Below are 15103 nucleotides of genomic sequence, written 5' to 3'. Positions count from 1 at the left end.
CAAATTGGATATCGAATACTAGAGACTCAAAGTCTACCAGTGGGTATGTTTTTGCTCTTGGTGGGGCAGCTGTATCTTGGAAATCTTCCAAACAGACTTGTATTGCTAGGTCTACTATGGAATCAGAATTCATAACTTTAGACAAAGGTAGGGAAGAAGTAGAATGGCTTCACCACTTCCTTGAAGATATTCCTATGTGGCCAAAACCGGTGCCTGCTATATGCATACATTGTGATAGTCAATCAGCAATAGGTAGAGCACAGAGTCATATGTATAACGGTAAGTCACGGCACATTCGTCGTCAACATAACACCGTGAGACAACTACTCTCTAATGGAATTATTTCCATTGAATATGTGAAGTCTAAAGACAACATAGCGGATCCACTAACCAAAGGGTTAGCAAGAGAGCTAGTTGAGAATTCATCGAGGGGACTGGGACTAAAGCCTATTAAATAAGAGTTACCACAATAGCAACACAACCTAGTTGACTAGAGATCCCAAGACCTAGGTTCAAAGGGACAATCGAGTTGTGATTGACTCAGAAGAATCACTGGGGAGTCCAACTCCTACCCATTTCTATGATGAAATAGTGATGTTTGCAGTGTTTTAGGTTAAGTAATACTTTTAATGATTCTTATATCTAGGTATACCTAGTGGAGTATGGCAAGATACTCTTCATAAGAATCACCTATATGAGTGTGAACTGGGCCGGTTCTATGAGATTTGTGAAGGGCTACAATTCTCTAGAGCACTCATGAAAGACCAGGTTGTTCAGGGCCAAAATGAACACAATAGTGAGAACTAAACTGTGTCTGGGGATATACTGTGTGAGTTCTATTGTCTTAACTTACACAAACGGCTGAACAATTCAAGGCATCACGTCCATTGGTTAGCTAGTAAGTCTAATAGGTTATCACTGGGGAAGGTTCAAGGCCGAAAGCTACCTATCCTGATGCAAGATATTTTTGACTTATATTTTTTCGATAAAGTTTGCATATTGTTGCATTTCCGTTGTCATCAAATTCCATTCATGTGGAGGATTGTTGGAAATGGTTTGGAAAATCTGGGTAAAAAACAGATTTTTTCCTAAACTTTGGTCTAATATTTAAGTGGGACCCGTGCGTCGATTTTCGCGGGTCAAAGTGGTAACACGTTCTATACCGCGTTGTGATTCACGTGGTATATTTGGTTGCTCAAAACCATTATCGAGTGAATGGCAAATTGAAGCCAAAGTGTGCTCCATGGAAATAGAGTTTTGATGGAAATTCCTTAAGGTTGGTGTAAATGGCTTGTCCCACATTGGTTTGGTGGGAAATTTTGAATGGGTTTATATAGCTTGAAATTATAACTTGGGGAGGGCCCTCGGGGCACCCTAAGTTTGTAGAAGAGAGAGGTTATGGGCAAAATGGGCTAGACCCATTAACGGTAACTGACTCCAATTTTTTTTTTTAATTGTCTCATCCTTTATCCATTAAATGGATTTGTTAGATTCCGAATACGATTTAGCCCTTTATTAAAGAACAAAAACTTGGCCCTTATCCGTAAGCCATATTATTATAAAATGTAAAGGCCCAACTCAAATAAGTAAAAATAGATGTGGAGTTAAAACCACTGGGCTTGTCAAAAGACATAAATCAATGAATGAAACAAGTGACCCCAATAAAAATTTGGGCTTTTAAATCAGTGCAAAGTCAAACATATTAAAAGCCCATTAATAGACCAAATTAGTAGACCCAAGTATCATAAATAGAAAATAGAACAAACACACACAAAGACAACGTTCCAAATGTCTTCTCCGACAAGGGAACCGTTTGGCCGACAAAACACTGCAAACCAAACCCACCAACTTTACACATATATGGAGTAAAATTTCCTCAGAAAACATAAATATATTTATGTTATATACAATAAATCTGAAAAAACAAATCAAATCCAAATCAGCATGTATAAACCATAAGGATTACATCATTTATTTACACCATTTGCTGTGCACAAATCAAACAATGCAAATTATTATTATTTTTTTTAACAATAAAAGGTTTGTACAACTATTATGCCTGAACAATACAAAAACCAGTTAATTGTAGAAACTTCTAAAACATAATTTCTCTTATATTTCTTTGTAAAAAACAGAACTCTAATAACAAAAATATACTGCATATATATATATAGATAGATATAAAAGGTTGAATCTATTTCTTTATTGACTCTAGAATGAGATCAATAAATAACAAAACTGATTCTATTTAAACAAAATTTTTGTTTCAAACAAAAGTTTCAGAAAAGCAAGAATGTTTATCAAACGTATACTAAAAATTTGAGTTAAACCAAAACCAGAAAAAACAAAAAAAAAAAAAAAAAAAATTGTCTTAACTTATTCAAATTAGAATATCACATATGGTTCTAATTATTAAATTCGAAACACGTAAACATGTAACAAAAAACTAAAATCAAACACTTACATAAATGGAAGCCTAAAAATCTATTAATAATTACACTATCAGATTTTGACATAACATAGAATTGGAAAAAGCTGTATAAACTTACAACCAAAAACCAATCAAACAAATCTAGCAAAACAGATCTGGTTATAAGAATCAACTTGAGATTTGTCTTAAAGAACGTTACAAACTGCCTAAAACAAACCAAAAGTACTCCACAAAAGTCACAACTCTTGAAACCATAAAACAATTATTATAATTTGAAAATTGTGATTGGTTGTTAAACAAAAATTCCAGTCTAAATTTTTTATTTTTTTTTTACCAGCATTCAAAGAACTTAGATTTGTTTAACAACAGTTCCTGATACACAAAACTATATTTTCCCAAAAACCATAAACATGGAAGGTTTTGTCTTAAGATTGCTAGAAAAATTATTATAGTATCAAACTATAAGGAAAATATAATTTATAAATATGTAAATGGTTTTTGGGAAAAACCAAAACAGAAATAAATTAACAAAATAATGTAACCAAACTTACAGTACATAAATAGATAAAATCTAATCGAGTCGAGTGTGTGACACTCTTTCCTTAAGAAAGATTCGTCCTCCCACCGGTGCTTAGAATTCAATGGACGTCTATCTTCCAAGATACAACGATCAATGTCTTGCACTAGCAGCACTACTATTACAAGCCTTGTGAACTTTGCTGTGCATGTACTCTCTTTATAGGAAAATTAGACTCAGGAAATATGAAGAATAAATGCAAAGTGAAAAAGATTGGCAATTCCCCATCCAAAAAGAAGTGAGGGAGATGGAATATATAGACTTTTATGTGACTCTTCAGAAATGTTGTGATACTTCAAAAGAACACACCATTTCATATCAAGAGACACAATTATTGGAGTAAATTTTAATTCAAATTTTCCAACAAAATCATCATACAACTTATTTTGTACTGGTTAACTTGTATATTGTTTGAAATATAATTTCAATGAATAATCTAACACTTTCTTGGTTATAATATTTCGTTTGGTTTGGTTTTTATAATCTATTTTTAGAAAAAATTTCTAAGAAACTAAAATTAAGTTGGTAATTTTTTTTTAAAAAAAAATGTTATTTTTTTATAATTTTATCTTTTGGGAGGATAGAAATAATTTTTTAAAATTATTATTGTTTTGATATTTATTTTCGTTAAATTAGTTTCTATTTTTTCAAAAATCAAATATGGTGACAACTTATTAAACGAATCTATTAAATCAAAAAATTCAAAATTAAAAATATTTCATATATTAAACATATTGATTACATATTAAAAATTTAATAACTATTCATGACATGATAACCATTCAAAAATGTTTGTTAACAACAAAAATAACCATGTATTACGTGATAAGCATCCAAAAACATCAACAAAAACAATCACTATTACATGATAATCATCCAAACACATACTAAAAATTAATTTGGCAAAAAATAAAAATATGAAAATGTAAAAGACTTATCATTTTTATACAATTTTATTTTTCGTAGGTAGAAATAATTTTTAAAAATTTAAAAATAACCTTTTGACTATTATTTTTGTCTAACTAGTTTATATTTTATCAAATTAACGATTTTATCCTTAAAATGGAGCATTTTCAATTTACAAAGGAAATGATGTCTTCAATTGTCCCTATTTAAAATGAGATTCAAAATTTAAAATCAAATGTATCACAATTAAAAAGTTAGATATCAAAATAACACAAGTCCTAAATTACAAAAACCATGAGTGTAATTCGCCAAACAATTTATTTATTACTTTCAGCTTTTTATCGATTAGTTTCAACTTTTTATCAAAAAATTAATGATTGGTTTTGAAGGATCACGTGATTATATCCTACATCAATCACAATTCACCATACCCTTTATATTTTTCAATTATCCAATATAAATTCGTAAATTCCATTATTTTCACCAATCACACAACTAGGGCTGGGCATAAGGTTATCCGACCCGTCCAAACTGCCCTTCCTGATCCGATCAACACATATATGAGCGGTTTTGCAAATACATTAGGGTCGGGTACGGTTTCGATTTTGGCAGATTCTCGAGTTGCGGGCGGGTTGCGGGTTTGAACCGCACTCGCCCAACCTGCCCACATTAACATTTTTTTTTTTTTCAAATCTGGACGCATTGAAACTAAGAGATTAGATTTGAAATATTTCATCTTTGAAACTAAGAGATGATGATTGTTATGATGATGAAATATTTCAAAAAAAAACTAAGAGATTAGATGAATGATGAAATACAAAAAAAACTAAGAGATTAGATTTAAAATCATTCAATGATTTTTTTTCTTTGAGTTTGAGAGATTAGATTAGGGTAATATTAAAAAAAAAAACGATTTAGATGTGTTTTTCTTTGAATTTGAGTGAGTGAGATCCGCACGCATGTGTTTTTTTTTTATGATGTTGATGATTGTTATTTTTTTGTAATTGTTGTAAGATATCTCTCTCTCTCTCTCTCTCTCTCTCTCTCTCTATTTATTTGATTTTCAATGATTTTGAATGATTTTAGGATTTTAAATGATTTGTTTGTGTTAGGAATTGATTTTGTTGTGTTTTTAATTTTATAAGTTTTAATTCATTAATTATTATTGTTGAAGCATTTTAGAAAATTGGAAGAAAATGACCCAAATTAAATATTTACAAAATGAGAAAAAAATCAAAAATTAATTTTTAAAGGAAAAAATCCAAACCGCAAACCGCCCGCAACCGTCCGCAACCGTCCGCACATCCGCAAACCCTATCTGCACAAACCACAAACCGCACTGCGGGCGGTTGCGGTTTGACTTTTTCCCAAACCGCATAGGTGCAGGCGAGTCAAAACCAAACCGCAAACCACACAAATCCGATCCACGAGCACCCCTACACACAACCATTGAACAACATGTGATATATCCAAGACTAACCAATAACTTCTCCGCTTTGTCATTCATACCAGCAAGTCAAGTCACATTTCCAATGTCACCATCACATCACACCCACACAGTAGTGACAATACACACCTCTCACGCAACCAACCAACCAATCACAGTAGTGACAATACACACCTCTTACACAACCAACCAACCAACCAATCCAACTAGTTTCCGTTTGGTAGGAGTGTAAAAATAGCCCACGATCCGTGGGCGGCTCGAAGCCCGCTTACAGCCCGAGGTGGACCCGACCCGTTTAGGCTCGGGTCTGAGCCCAGCCTGAACCCCAAGGCCTAGGCCATCATTTTTGAAGTCCGACTCGGCCTGTAGCCCACCCATCGACCCGCTTAAGGTTCATTCAAGGCCCGACTTGAAGCCCAGTGTCTTTTTTAGTGGAAAATAATAAAATTTTGGTAGAAAAAAATTAAAAAAACAAAAAAAACAAAGTCAGGTCTACCCAAGCCTCACCCAAGCCCGAGGTTAGGCCCAAGCCCACTGGGCAGGCCAGAGGCCTGCCCAAGGCCTGAATACCCCTAGGCTTGGGCCTAGGCCTAACTTTTTGGCCTGCAGGCCACCCCACCCTACCCCGAATTTTGGCTAGAGCGCGTGAGGCCCAACATGGACCGGGCCGGGCCAGATTTACACCTCTACCGTTTGGCAACAACTTCTCCTAAATAAATATAAAAAAATAAAATAAAATAAATAAAAAGGTAAGATTAAGGATATCAAATTTTCTACTAAATAAATAATTAAATATCTCAAATAAGTGTAGTGTAGTAGACCCTACACTTTGATTATTCATTTGATAAAAAATTTGAGACCTATAATATTTTCTTAAATAAAATCTATACACTTTGTAGCTCGGCTTTCCGCGCTCCTTTCGGAAGGCGAATATCCTTACAGTTTGGACTCCACTTGTGGTTCTGAATCTGATTTTACAAGTGCAATGTAAAACAGTGAAAACACAAAAAGAGTCCAAATCCGACAGTTCTTTTTTGGAAAATCGATGTTTGAATCAAATGCCAAAAATGGATTGATTTACTAGATTTCAGAGTCGCCACCTAAATATTTTTGAGAAATTTAAGAAACCTAAGACTCGTGCCAAAGGCCATTAGTCCGTCATCACCAAAGTGTCTCAGCTCGGGAACTTAGGTACGAAAGGAGAAGGTCATGAATTGAGCACTCCACTCGCCCAATCAAAGATCGGCCTCTACTAATCATGATGTGATTCTTATTTACATTATATGCTCTTGTTCCGATTTATTAGTTATTCTTTACTATGAGACGCACACACAAATATAGACTAATTTGCAAGAATTGGAACATTTGATTTCGTGTTTTATTTGAAATTGTTTTGTGAATTTACCACTTGAAAAAGTGGGCTTAAAATGGACATTAATCAAACTATCTCAATTCAAGCAACTAACCTTCATCCACAAGCATTTAAACAGTTATATCATTTAAGCAATTAGCCTCATGAAAGTATGCTTTGATATGGTAACACAAACATTCAATGCAAAATGCTAAAACACAAAATTACTCACCTCATACTCCGAACCAAAACAAAGCAAAATAATTAGAAAATATATGCATGCTCCTAATTAATGCAATATGACTAAATGCAACATGCATGCATTATTTATTTTATAGGCTCGGCTATGAGCATGGCATATGATCTCGTATGCGATAAGGCATGTATTCAAGCAATGAATTTGAACATTTGATATTGGGTTAGCGTGATGAGTCGAACCTTGGATGCATGCAAGACAATTGATGCAAATCATAAGAACGCTAATTCGAAAAATGATGTTCTATACTAACCATCGTAAGCAAATAATTAAAAATGAGAAAGACTTGGGGTTAGAAGGCATGCAACTTATTACACATTTGCCCTCGTGCAAGAGGGTGCAAATTAAAGTCCGAAAGTCCGAAAGTCCGAATTAAACTAATTATTACAAAATTGAATGAATAAATTAAATTATTAACTAGCTAACTAGGCTATTACAACAAGGATAACTATGATAAGTAAGCTAGCTATTTAAGCTAACTAGCTATAACAATTACAAATAAAAAATAATTAAAACACTAATTATTAACAAGACTAATTGAATTAATTACAACAATACTCGGAGCATTAATTTATAATAATGATGTCAGTAAGGATGCGCAAAGGTTGCATGCATAGTGTCCAAGAATAGCTCTGTCTGCCTAGGTCTACTCTGTTTCACCTTCAGTCACTCCCCTCTGTTTTCTACAAAACACACTACTGGGCCTAAAGAAGGCCCACCGTGCCTTAATTTTATGCAAAATCCTGTTTTTGTGTTCTGAAGTGAAAATAGTACAGACAGAGTTATTCTGAACTCTGTTTGTCCCTTCTACTCTTCTCTCTCATGGTAAGCCTTAAAAGAAGGATGAAGTCATTTCCAAAACCATCAATGAGCAAATTGATTGCTTGATGAGTTAGGGTATGATTTTGGACAAAAATTAATGAATGTAATGAATCAATAACCACATCTCCTTTCTATCATAGAGTAAACTCAAAGAGGGAGGTAGAGACGCTTCAAGGTTCATCAAAACATCATGAGTTGACATATGATGACCCTTGACACGATGTACTTGGCATAACGGCCAATCAAACCCAAGCAATATGACTCATTTTCTTTATATTGGTTGGTTCATTTTAAGCCAATTTTCATAGTCCTCTCCATTCTTTAATCCATTAAGTCCAAGATGATTGTTAAGTCTACTAAATGAGAAGAAATGTCAAACGAGATGTGTTTCTAATCATGAAAGTGAGACTACGTCGTTGACGATGAATCTCCGTAGAGATTAAGCCATTAAGCATAGATCTCTTTTACATGTTTTGAATAAACTCAATTGGTTGAAATAACTCTTAAACAAAAAGAAGAAAAGAATAAAAGAGGGAGGTTGCAGAAATAAATGCTAGATTTCTTATTAAAATTGGACTCTTGACATGGAAGTTAAATAAAGAAAGCCAAGAACAACATACAACAAGCTATATATGAGAGCTTATGATACAACAAGCAAACTAACTAAAGCATGAACTAATTAAATGAATTAAAATAGCCTCTGAACAACCCCTAAGGTGCAAAAAAAAAAGTATCTAAAAGCAAGAGAAAGTATGTAAAAAGAGTAGAGAAAAAGCTATGGAACAAAGCCCAAGGAGGGGTGGCTAACCCCTTCACTTTTTGCAATTTTAAATTACATATTTCAGCCCCCAAAACAGTCCAAGAATAGTCCCAAAAATAGCCCAAAAATAGTGGCTAAAAGTGTGTGTAGACACCCCATTTTTGACCGACCTTAAGACTCAGACGTCACCGATTGAGCGCTTGGTGATGTTGCATAATGTGCTCGTTCAGAAGTTTCAGAGTCGCGGCCGTGAGCCCTGCCTCCGGACTTCCGAACCCTCTTCTGTGCCTTGCCTCGGTTTGCGAACCAAACTCAGTTTTCTCTGTTTCTTTTCCCGAGGGGAGGGAGAGGTCCCATAGACCATCTCTCAGTGGCCGTGGGCTACATTTTGTGGCCGCAGGCCATTTTACCCATTTCGGAGTCTGATTTCCGGTTTTTCAGGACCGTCGGCCGTGTGTCTCGGTTCGGGACCGCTTAACCACCTCCGTTTGTCCCGGTTTTTGGCACACATCTTATTTGCTCCCTTTTGAGGGACACTGGGGTCGGAGAAACCCACTTCGTGGCCGAACGCCACTTTTAGTGCTTAACAGCCCATTTTCGGGACCCCAAACTGCGCGTTTTGGTCCCCGAACATTCGTTTTGCATCCGTTCTTGTTCATTTTTGGCAGGTACCTCTGTTTTATCATCAGGAAGGTCACTGGAGGGTGGGAGGCCAGCAATTATCTTAGCAACCAGTTATATTCCATTTTCGCCCTCCGATGCCCGTTTTTCTCACTTCCGGGCCAATGTTGAACACCTTGGGGCCACTTTCTTCAACCCCAAACCACATATTTGTGTTGTACACACATGGGAGGACCCTAAAAGTTGGTGGCCGGCCACTATTGTTTCTTGACCCTTTTGAACCCCTCCTTCCAAGCCAATGTTGAACAACCTGGCCCATTTTTCTTGAACTTTGAACCACATATTTGTGATGTACACACATGGGAGGACCCTAAAAGTTGGTGGCCGGCCACTAATGTTGCTTGACCCTTTTGAACCCCTCTTTCCGAGCTAATGTTGAACACCCTTGAGCCACTTTCTTGGACTTTTAACCACAGGGTTGTGTTGTACACACATGGGAGGACACCATCATGTGGTGGCCGGCCACTAAACCAGCTTGACCCTTTTGACCCCTAGCCGACCGGCTAGGGGAGGTGGCCGGCCGGCCACCTGGAACAAAAATACCTGGCCGGCCATGATCCTCACACTGTTCACTTTACAGCTGTATAGCTTTATCCCCCAGAAAATATCTGTATCCGGGGGATATTTTGTGGGGGAAAGCTTGCCTCCTTTTCCCCCACCCTTTACACCCTCTTTTTGGTCCTTATAACCAAAGGCCAACACTTGTATTAGGGGTTAGAAGAAATTGCTTACAAGTCTTGTATTCAAACCTCCTTCTATCTCTCTCATTTTCTAAAAACATCCAAGTCCTACACCACCATACCTTCTACACCACCAAGCTCTACCACCACCACTCCAATCCAACAGCAAGGGGAGGAATTCCAGCCGCTTGGAGTCATCAAAGTTGGTCCAAGAAGCAACAAAAGCATTGGTCTTCAAGGGTGAGTTGCATTTCTCCCTTTTTGGCCCATTTCTTGTATCTTTTGTAAGCCATCTATGCTTTTTGCTTTGAGCTCCGGCCATAACTGAAAGTGGCCTTCTTTTGAGCTCATTTTCACTTTTTCTTAAGGGCTCAACCCTGTTTGAGCCCCCCATATTGCACTTTCTTCAATACCCTTCTTAAATACCGTTTTCTTGCATGATATTTTTAGCTTGTGTGTGATCTGTTTTGGAGCATAATGTAAACTGTGAATAGGCTTATTTTGAGCCCCTCTTAAACATTGAAGAAGGGCTCAACACTGTTTGGGACCTCCATGCCATACTTGCCTTTGTACTCCCTTTTTGGTCCCATTTTTGCATGCTTTGGCAGCCTATTGTGCTTTGGTTTTTGGCCATTTTACAGTTCTGAAAATAGTCTCATTTTGGTCCATTCTTCATGTTTCATTTAGGGCCTTTCATGGTTTGGGACCTCTATATGCCACTTCACGTTATATCTCTCTTTTGGTCCCCATTCTTGCATGTTTTGGCAGCCTATTGTGCTTTGGTTTTTGGCCATTTTACAGCTCTGAAAATAGTCTTATTTTGGCCCATTCTTAATGTTTCATTAAGGGTCTTTTGCCGTTTGGTGAATTCTTTGCATACTTTATGTTATAGCCACCTTTTGAGCCTCATTTTGCATTGCATTTTTAGCATGTTTGTATACTGTTTTTGAGTTTTTACAGTTCTGTAAATATGCTTATTTTTGGTCCCTCTTCAATGTTGTAGAAGGGAATTTCTCAGTTTGGGCTTTGCATATACCACTTGCCTCTTTGGCCACCTTTTGGCCCTTTTTCTTGCATAAGAACTTAGCCTTATCTATGTTTATTTTTGAGGTTTTTACAGTTCTGTGAAAGTGCTTATTTTTGGTCCCTCTTCAATGTTGTTGAAGGGTCCTAACCCATTTGGACTTAGCAGTTGTGAGTTGCTTCATAATCTCATGTTTAGGGCCATTTTTGCATGCCATTGTTGCCCTATCTTTGCTTGCTGTTTGGCCATGATTTGTACTGGTAAAATGCTAATTTTGGGGCTGCCTTGCTTCTGTCTATTCATTGCATATCCATATTATGCTTGCTTTGTATAGCTGTAAGCCATCTCATGTGCCTAATTTTGCATTTCGGGAGAGATTCCATGCATCGGGTGTACTTTCGCCTCATTTCGGGGCTGCTTTCCCCCACTTTTCAGTGCTGAAATCCCATTACCATGTTTGCATATCATTTCCATGTCATTTGCATTGCGTATGCCATTGCCTTGATTTGCGTGCCCGTGTGCACGCGTTTCGAGGCACTTCATTTTCATTCATCGGCCTCTTATGTGAGTGTGGCAGAGGCTCTCTCATGTTAGTATAAGTCCATGTTGCATTCTATATGCCATTTTAGCCATATTGCATTGCGTATGCCCTTGCCTCAGTTTGCGTGCCCGTGTGCACGCATTTCGAGGCACTTCATTTTCACCCATCGGCCTCTTATGTGAGTGTGGATGAGGCTCTCTCATGTTAGTGTAAGCCCATATCACATTTCCATGTCATTTGCATTGCGTATGCCATTGCCTCGGTTTGCGTGCCCGTGTGCACGCATTTCGAGGCATCTCATTTTTACAACATAGTGCATACTAGGTTGTATCTTAGATCGCATTCAGTCATTTTCCTCAGTTTGCGTGCCCGTGTGCACGCATTTTGAGACATCTCATTCCGTGACATTGTGTATGTTAGGATTGTATCTCAGTTGCATTTCATGCATGTCATGCATATTGCATCGTGTTCGGGATAGGAGTTAGCCCGGGCACGGGAAACGAGGTGCGTTTCGTACTCCGAGTGACGGAACGTGTCTCAATTCCAAGTCACCGACACTCCGGATTACCCATGATGGAGTTAGGGTTTGTTGTGTTTATACGTGCATTCATTCTATATTGAGTTGCACATTTCGACTCCTCTGCCATCATGCATCGATATGCGTGATTGGTGGCACGAGGATCGAGGCATGCATATATCTGTGAAAATACATTGCTATGCCCCTTTCCTGCTCTCTGTTGCGGTAAATGAAGAATCAGCAAACTTCCGGAGTTTGGCGCACTTTCCAAGAAAAATCACAAAACAGAGGCTAATTGGGGCATCCCAGTGGATTTCTGCGCAAGGCAGCCCAGACATGCATCATTCATCAGAAGCAAGGCAGTCCCCGGCTTGCACGCCAGTTTTACAGCTTTCTTAGTTAATTTGTAAATTAATTAGGAATTTGTACATTATTTAGACTGTAATATTTGGACTGTACTATTCTTTTATTCGGGACTGTATATTTATTTGGACCCTCTGTGCGAGGGCATAATTGTAATAAGTGTGGGTGAGTGTGATGTATGTCTTCCAACCCCACGTCTTTCTTCCCTTTTATTTATCCGCTTATGATGGTTAGATTAGGGCATGTTTCAATTAGCATACAGTATGATAGCATGTTTGCATTCATTCATCTGTTTTGCATGCACCGGGCTCGGCGCATCATACTAACTGCATTGTATTTTCAATTCCAAATTGAATACATGTTAGCTGTAGCATTCCATATGCCATGTTTAGAATAGCCGAGCCTGCTGTAGTTGCATTTTTGCATGTGTTGCATTAGGCATTTCTGCGTATTTAGGGTCATGCATGATTTCTAATGTAGTTTCTGTTTTGGCTTGGAGTACTCGGTAAGTTTTATGCTTTAGCATCCTTGCATGCGTGTGAGTGAATGCCATGAATAGCATGCTTACCATGAGGCTAATTGCTTATGTGATATAACTGCCTGAATGCCTGTGGGTGAAGGTTGGGCTGTTTAAATTGGAACAAATCATTGACTGTGAGTTTTAAAGCCCACTAGATAGTGGCAAAACCATCTTTTCCTAAGCCCACCTGAGGGTGGCAAAATCTGCATTTTAAGCCTACTTGCGAGTAGCAAACCATCTTTCAAAAAACGAACATGAAATGTTTTGTTCCAATTCAGGCGATCCAGTCTATACTTGTATGTTGTGCGCATCACATAGTAACCTAGGCTAATAACCGGAATAAGAACACACAATGTTTTCAAAACTAGATATCATGGTTAGTAGAGGCCGATCTTTGATCGGGCGAGCGGGGGTGCTCACGAAGTGACCTTCCCCAATCGTACCCAAGTTCCCAAGCCGAGGCAACTTTGGTGATGACGGACACGTGGCCTTAGGCACCGAGTCAGGGTTTCCTAAATTTCCCATAAAAAAAAAAATATTTAGGTGGCGATTCTGTATCTGGCAAAACAGTCCATGTTTGGCACTTCTTTCAAAATCTGTTTTCTCAAAACGATTTGCCGGATTTAGACTCTTTGGTTCAGACTTAGAACCGTGACACAAATTGAGTCCGAACTGTAGCGAGGTCCCCCGCGGACTTGTTACAGTGTGTTTAAAGAGTACAAAAAGATAGGCAAAACTAAGAGATATAAAGCTAGTAAACAAAATCAAAGAGAGATGGCTAACCCTTCCACTTTTAAGACCTTTAAACCATGTTTTTTAGCCTTTTTAAACTCTGAAAATCAGCATGTAAACCAAAGAAAAGAGTGGAAAAACAAGAGGTATGAGCTATGGGATAAGGTACAAGAAAGGTTATTAAACCTCTCTACCTTTGGTAGCCCTTTAACCCCAAGTTTCAGCCCACAAAACAGTCCCAAAATAGTGTACAAAGCATGAAAAAGAGAAGAAAAGAGTAAAAGAGAAATAAGGAAGAAGATGCAAAAATTATATCTCTTGAAAGAGAGGATGCTTACAGTTAAACAAACTTGATCCTAAACACCCTTAAGTTTGTGAAACTTAGGTTGAAATCTCAACAAAAAACTCCAAGAACAAGCTCTAATGGTGTATTTATTGTATATGCATAGCTAAAAGGTGATATGAGGTCAAGGAAGCCTTTGGAAGGAAAATTGATGTTCTATCAATGCATAAGCCTCTTGGAAGGTTTTTCTAACCTTAAAATCTAAAGGAAGAAGTTCTATTTAAAGAGTTTGAGCCAAAAAGATCATAAATATCTTCAAACAAAGATATTTGTTCAATTCCTGCCAATTGTCTGTTTGGCGCCATTGAGACTCGGCTGGGCCTCAAAACCCACGGCCGGGCCTAAAAAACAACCCAGAAAAAGTTTTTATTGAGGCCCGGCCAGTTCTAAATACACCCGGCTGGGTCTAAAAGACTACACTTCAAGCTCAAATTCAAACGGGCATAACTCCCTCATCCGGACTTGGTTTTAGGTGATTCTTGAGTCTAAATTGAAGCCCCAGAAGTCTACTTTCCAATGGTGGTAGCCTCACATCTAAATTTTAAGTATGCAAAGAGATATACCTATTTTAGTAAAGACTGCCTAACGGATTGATGCCAAATTTCTTCCCCAACTAGTTTTCTTCCTTTCCTTCCTATTTCCTCAAACTCCAAACCTATAAATAAGATATTTTAAAGATTTTTTCAAAGATTTCACCTCCCTTTCATTTATTTCGACTTTATCCTTGCTCGATTTATCGAAAAGTACAATGTTTTAAATGAAATGCGAACCTCGGAATATCGTAGAAATATTTGAAAAAATATTTTGAAAGGAGGGTTTTAAGGTCTAAAATAGTTTGGCCAAGATAGGGTGCAAGGTTTGGAATTAGAGTTTGAATCCAAATTTCTTCACTGAGAATTCAAAAGATTGCAGTGTAACTTTCATCATCGGGTGTTCGGAATAAAGCGCCCAAATTTTAAAGGCGGTAAAAAAAAAATGGAGTGTCTACACACTTCCTTGTATAATTTTTCCATAAATCTATACACTTGACAAATTCATAAGTATAGATGTCGGAGACAAGACTAGGGTTGAGAATTCTGGTGTCAAACAGATCATCGCCATCGCCTCTCTACCTAACTCCGGCGCTGTCTCGATGGTCAGCGAACCCAACTC

At 37.4% G+C, this 15103-nt stretch overlaps 1 protein-coding gene across 1 annotated transcript in view; it reads left to right on the top strand.

The window, feature by feature from the left end:
• The window catches only part of LOC114263522 (uncharacterized), a 153418-nt gene that overhangs the window by 96803 nt on the left and 41512 nt on the right, over nt 1-15103 (top strand). The window lies entirely within an intron of this gene.

This window comes from Camellia sinensis, chromosome 5, assembly GCF_055761805.1.
Source record: "Camellia sinensis isolate YWXY chromosome 5, ASM5576180v1, whole genome shotgun sequence".
Lineage (NCBI taxonomy): Eukaryota > Viridiplantae > Streptophyta > Magnoliopsida > Ericales > Theaceae > Camellia > Camellia sinensis.
Note: the sequence above shows the minus strand (reverse complement) of the source record. Positions and strands in the feature narration are given on the sequence as shown.